This window comes from Chelon labrosus (assembly GCF_963514085.1).
Source record: "Chelon labrosus genome assembly, chromosome: 14".
NCBI classification, from domain to species: domain Eukaryota; kingdom Metazoa; phylum Chordata; class Actinopteri; order Mugiliformes; family Mugilidae; genus Chelon; species Chelon labrosus.
Genome location: NC_140347.1, coordinates 8372089 through 8378111, shown reverse-complemented (window position 1 = coordinate 8378111; position 6023 = coordinate 8372089).

Sequence of the window (6023 nt, the reverse complement as noted above, 5' to 3'; positions counted from 1 at the left end):
CTTTGAGGGGAGGGGCCTCTGTGGATCATCCCATGGATACTTGATCAGTTTGGGATCTAGTGAATTTGGAGGCCAGGTCAACACCTTGTGCTGTTCTTCATGTTTTTTTTTTAGTTGTTCCTAAAGTGTTTTTGTGTGTGTGTCTGTGTCAGGCTGCATCCTGCTGAGGATGGCTGCTGCCATCAAGGAGTGTCATTGCTATGGGGTGGGGGTGTCTGGTCTGGTCTAGGTGGGTGCTACATGTCTAAGTAACATCCACACCAATGAATGCCAGATCCAAAAGTTTCCCAGCACTGAACTGTAACAAGATGGTCAATGTTATTTACTTCTCCTGTCATAATGTTGTGGCTGATCGGTGTATATTATGATAGATAGACACTTGCATTATCCCGTGATAAATTCAGGATATCATTGATATAATGGTATATAAATCTAGAATGTCTAAAAGCATGGCAACATAAACCTATAAATGAAGTGACCATTTCGTAAAGAGAATAAAATGCAATTCTTTTTATATGTGGGACTTAAGTAAACAACATGGTTTACTAATATTCATCTGTATTCACCTACAACACAAAAAATCTTTCTTTTACAGCTTTGGGTGAAAGCTTGCTGTTTCTCCAAAGTTAATGGTGTCCTTAAGAGTCAGGGTAGGAACATCTTTCCTGACTGAAGGGGGGCTGCATAAGTTTGGGTCTTGTCATGTAAAACTCTTCAGGATTTTCTGCAGATTTTATATTTAAGTTTCCACGAATGGTAAAAACATATTCTGAAAAATCCTCTCAACGAAAGGACCGTAGTTACTACGGGTTGTACCGACTAGTTGACCAGTCAGTTTGTCGACTTCACTGCTTTAAACATCATGTTTACTCGTCCCCGATCATGTGACAATAACAACATGGACGCCACCTAGAAGACAGGTGAGGAGTCCAGTGGGTCGTTGCAGCAAACTAGCAGTGGTTGAACAAGTGTGTGGAAATACTTCACTAAAGTTGAAGCCCATACTACCGTGACATGTCAGTCCTGAAATACAACTAAAGTACTACTGCAATGCGTCTGAAAAGGCTAACGCTAACGCTAGCAGAGGAACGGTTCAAATCCTCTGGACAGCAGTCAGTTAACAACTTCACCAAACGTCCTGTGGAAACAGAGAAAAGGAGGCTGAACATCAACTATTTGATAAAGTTATTAGACTTCTAGCTTCAGAGAAATAACTGCTACACTATCCCATCTAACAACACGTTGTGGAGTACTATTAAATGCTATTGGTGGTGCTGAGGGGTGTAGGTGTTGAACGACTTTGGATTTTTTGAAGTCAACTTATATGTGCTGAAAGTCGAGTCAAAAAGTCGATGATGTCACATGTAAAATGTATAGCATATAGCATTAGCCTCATAGCATAATTGCCTATGTCATTTTATCGCCACTGTTTTATATCAATGAAAAATACCAATGTGCTTGCTAAAAATTTAAAATGTTAAAATATGACTTAGGCAATTATGCTATGAGCTAACAATATGTATAGCCTATATAAATCGGCACCGTCAATAGCATTTAATAGTGCTTAGACTGTTCCTCTGCTAGCGTTAGCCTTTTCAGATGCATTGCAGTTATACTTTAGTTGTATTTCAGAACTGACACATCTTTAGTGAAGTATTTCCACACACTTGATGAACCACTGGTCTCCTCACCTGTCTCCTAGGAGGTGTTCATGTTGTTATTGCCACGTGATCGGCAACCAGTCAACTTCCTGCTAAAAGCGTCGTGGCTCAGTAGTGAAGTTACCTGTTCTCAGCATATGTATTCAGGTCAGGAGTGTAGATTTCATTGTTGCACAGCATTCCTTTCTACTGTGTTTTTTATTAGTCTGTGTCGAATTTCATCACATAACAGTCAACTTTAAAAAAAAATCTGAACTCGTGCAACCCCTAGTAGTTACTGCGCTAATTCACATCCCCTGCAAAAAATAAAAAATAAAATAAACTCGCATTGCATTATTCTTCCAGATCTGGTAGTGCAATGGATTGTGGTGGAGAAAAAAAAGTCTACAGCTTGGCTGTTTCCTTGTCTGTAACTGACTCTTTCATGCATCCTTTGTGAACATCACTTTAATTACTAGCGTTCAAATCCAAGGCATTCCTGAGTAAAAATGATTAGCTGTTATTTTTATTTTTTTTTCAAAGGCAGTTTGAATAAAGCTCTCACCTAGAGAGGAAATATTTCTCGTTAAAGTCAAGAGGACGGGGGGGGCTCTTCTCTGTGATAATAACCAGGCTCTGACACAATGATAATAACCTGCTTAGCATTTTTTTTATCCACCCATTTCACTTCTGTTTTTCTTATTTTTTATTTTTTATCGAGCAGACGAAAGCAGAGAAGGGTCAAAGGTGTGCTTGCCCTCTATTTTTCACATCCGTGTGCAACAGTTGTGAACACCCCCCCACCCACGGCGACCCCTACCCGGGCGTGCGGGGCATAAAATACCTGCACTGTGTGTAGTTTTAGAGGTGCACAGTGTTTAATCACACATCCTTCAAAACCACAGTGCCGTACAATGTTCCAGTCAAGGGCAAGTCACTTAAGCAATGCTTTAATCAAAGGAAAAATGCACTCAATTTAAGGAACAATGTTTAAAAAAAAAAAAAACAGAAAAGAAAACACACGGCGGGTTTTAATGTACCATCTTTTTCTGCGTCCGTCCGCCGGAACCTTCTGTCCGATGAGGTTGTAATTGAAAAGCACACAAAGAGTTGATATTTTGAAGGAGAAATAAATGAAGTTTTTCATGTCCATAATACAAAACGACCATGATAATATTTCTGGGGCTTGATGAGGTTGTTGGTCAGACGGAAAACAGTTTTTTTTATATATATATATATCTGTGTAAAGGCGGACAGAAAAATGTATTAATGTGATTATTGCTGATGGTATGGAAGTGCAGCTTGAGAACGAGCAGGTGAAGATGACTAAAGATTCAAGGGCAGCATTCACGAGGAGACAAACTGGAAATTGATTTCCGTGCCCTGTCACTCACGTCTTCCACTGTTTTGCTTTCATCTCTGCAAATTAGCCTGATCGGGCCTTTAGTGAACGAAAAAATGCTTCACATTTTGTCGCTGGTCAACAGTTGAGCTTGACGATCCGCAGCCGGCACGATGTGACGCGCCGAGTGGATGTTGGGTTTCTGTTTGACCTTTCCTTAAGAAGGACAGTGTGCAGAAATGAACCTCTCATTTATGAGTGTTCAGGACAGAATCTGCACCGACGCAGAGGGTGAGAATGAATTTAAACACGTTTGTCTTTGATTTGTGTAACGTGCACTGTAAAATCCCCCCAGGTTTGGACGAGCGAGGGGAGAAAAGAAACCCAGAGGGATGCGGCTTTAGAAAGAAGCCATACTTCCCTTTTTTTTTTTTTTTTTTTTTTTTTTTTTGAGGAAAGAGGAAAGACGTTTCTAAATTGAGGTCTGACAGTCGGATATTGATTGAGCAGCAAACCTTGGACAACATTTAGCCCACACCTCTCGCTTGCCATCTCCTCTGCGAAGCATTGTTGCCGTCCCTCTCGGCTTGGAGAAGACTGACCTTCAGCTTTCAGGAACAAAACCCGAGATGCTTTAGTCTCTCGGTGAAACAATACAACGTGCTTCACAGAGAGAGAGAGAGGATGATTATTACTCAGACCGTCCCTCTTCTTTTATTTAGAGGGGAAGGAAATGAGGGGTAAAATTATATCTTAAAAATGTTATTTAAACTGAAGAGTCCATTAAAGGGCCATTTTGAAATGGTCTAATCTCAGCTTAAAGGCCATTATGAACTATTACGACAGACCATTTCATACAGGGTGGCCAAGGCCGGGCCACGCATTCAAGCACCTGGATTTACGCACAAACGCTGTGGAGCTGAATAACATTTGTAGCCCGAGCTTTGCTATCTAACAATGTCACTGTGTTTCAAAAGCAAGACTGGGTTCATAGTTCCTCTGAAGAATCCCTGGTTTGGTCTCCTTGTTCGAGGCGCAGTCCTTAAATTTAATCTGATCAGGAGCCGCGTTGGCGTATAGGATGTCCCGTAGGACAACCATTCACACTCACACCTACGTCCAATTTAGAATCACCAATGAACCTAACCAGCATGTCTTTGGACGGTGGGAGGAAGCTGGAGAACCTGGAGAGAACCCACGCAGACACAGGGAGAACATGCAAACTCCACACAGAAAGGAACCAGTCGGACCATGGATTAGAACCTGGAACCTTCTTGCTGTGAGGCATCAGCGCTAACCACCCCACCACTGTGCCGCCCAAACACAATATTTTAAAATGATGTGATTCCAAGTTGCAAGAAGTTCTCCCCAGGTATGGAGGAACTTTTAAGTTAAGTTGACACAACAGCATCTATGAGCAGATTCCTGTGATAGGTGGATTAAGGATTAAATCTAGGCTGGGCTAGTATTTAAGCAGAAGTAGAATCAGCGAGAATATCCTTAGAATACCATAAAAATGTCTTAAAAAAATAATAATTAAAGCAGTTTTTGATGCTGTTTATGCCTCCGCAGGACATAGACGGCGTAACCTACGCCTGTGTTAGCCATTTATACTTGGCTGGCTAGCTCTGTAACAACTCCACCCAAACACTTATCTGCTTTGTGTCTTTTTTCTAGTCGGGTTAATTTTTGTTTCTACTTCCTGTTTCACTTTCAACAATGCCGACTGAAACTTTCGCCGCAATTTGGTCAAAGATGAGTCGTACAAATGTTTGTATCTCTGAACCTCCTCAGTTAACCTTTCCTTCATGTGTTCCATCTTTATTGATCCAAAACAATCAATTAGAAAATTGTTTGCGGAGATTCAGAAGCAGCCGGAAATGCTAAAGAGGAAACACGCTACTACCAAGCGGACCAGTCTCAGCTCTTATGGTCTGCGTTACATTTCTGGGGAGGTTCATATAAGGCAACGGAGTTAGGGTCTGTGTAGAGTCTGGAAGTATAAACCGTGTATAAGTGCAAACTGAAGTAAAAAAAATTTTTGTTTTGTTATTTTAATATGCAGATGAATGTTTTGCCTCAGACCGAAGGGTTTCTGCTGTCCACTCTACGTCGGACGGAATTTGGGCGCAAACACGTACGAATGGACATGAGAAGTTTCCATTTATGATCAAAGGTGAGAAAATATGTCACTAAGCTGTTACAGTTTGAATCTCTGGCCCAGGAGTGTCCAACTGATTTTAGTTCAGGGGCAACCTAAAGCCCAATTTGATCTCAAGGTATAAAAAAGGGCAATATCAAATGTTTCCCTTTGTTTACGAAAAATAAGTGCAATTTCTGCACATTGCTGCCATCTACTGTTCAGTTCTGGGTCTCAGTGTTGTGTTACGTCCGCAACTTTTACTAAAACAATGCGACCCCTAGTGGACAAATTGCAAATAGCAGTTTCTTTAATTGAAAACTTACAGTTTTCAATGTAATTTTCGCACTTTGCAAATTCATCCCACCGGCCAGATTGGTCCCTTTGGTGGGCCGGTTTTGGCCCCCAGGCCACATGTTTGACACCCCTGCTCTAGACGATCAAGAGAAAGAGGGTTTTTAGGGAAAAGGGGGGGCATTAAAAAGAACAGGAGCTAATATTGCCCAGTGTCAGGGACAGGCTGAGCTGAGTGGCTGCATGCCGGCTGTATGAGATGAAAAAGGATTCTTTTGAACTGTGAATCAGGCAAAGCTACTCCAGTAGAGTCCCACAATAAAAGATACGGAGCTTAAAATGAGCATAAGAGCGTGTGTGATGATTCAAGTTATTCTTTAGAGGAGACCACTGGCCACGAGAATAAAAGCTCATTTTATAGTTTTCAGCTGAAGTATCACCTCATGAGTCCTTAAAGCTTTTAATTCTTTTGTTTACCGTTGTGTCATTTTCTCTGCCATCAAGGCCGGCTACGTAAATCCTCAAATGTTTTAGGCTCCAGATCCATCATACATACAAAAAAAAAAGTTTTTTGTTCTTTGTGAGTGTTTTTTTTTTTTTTTTCAAA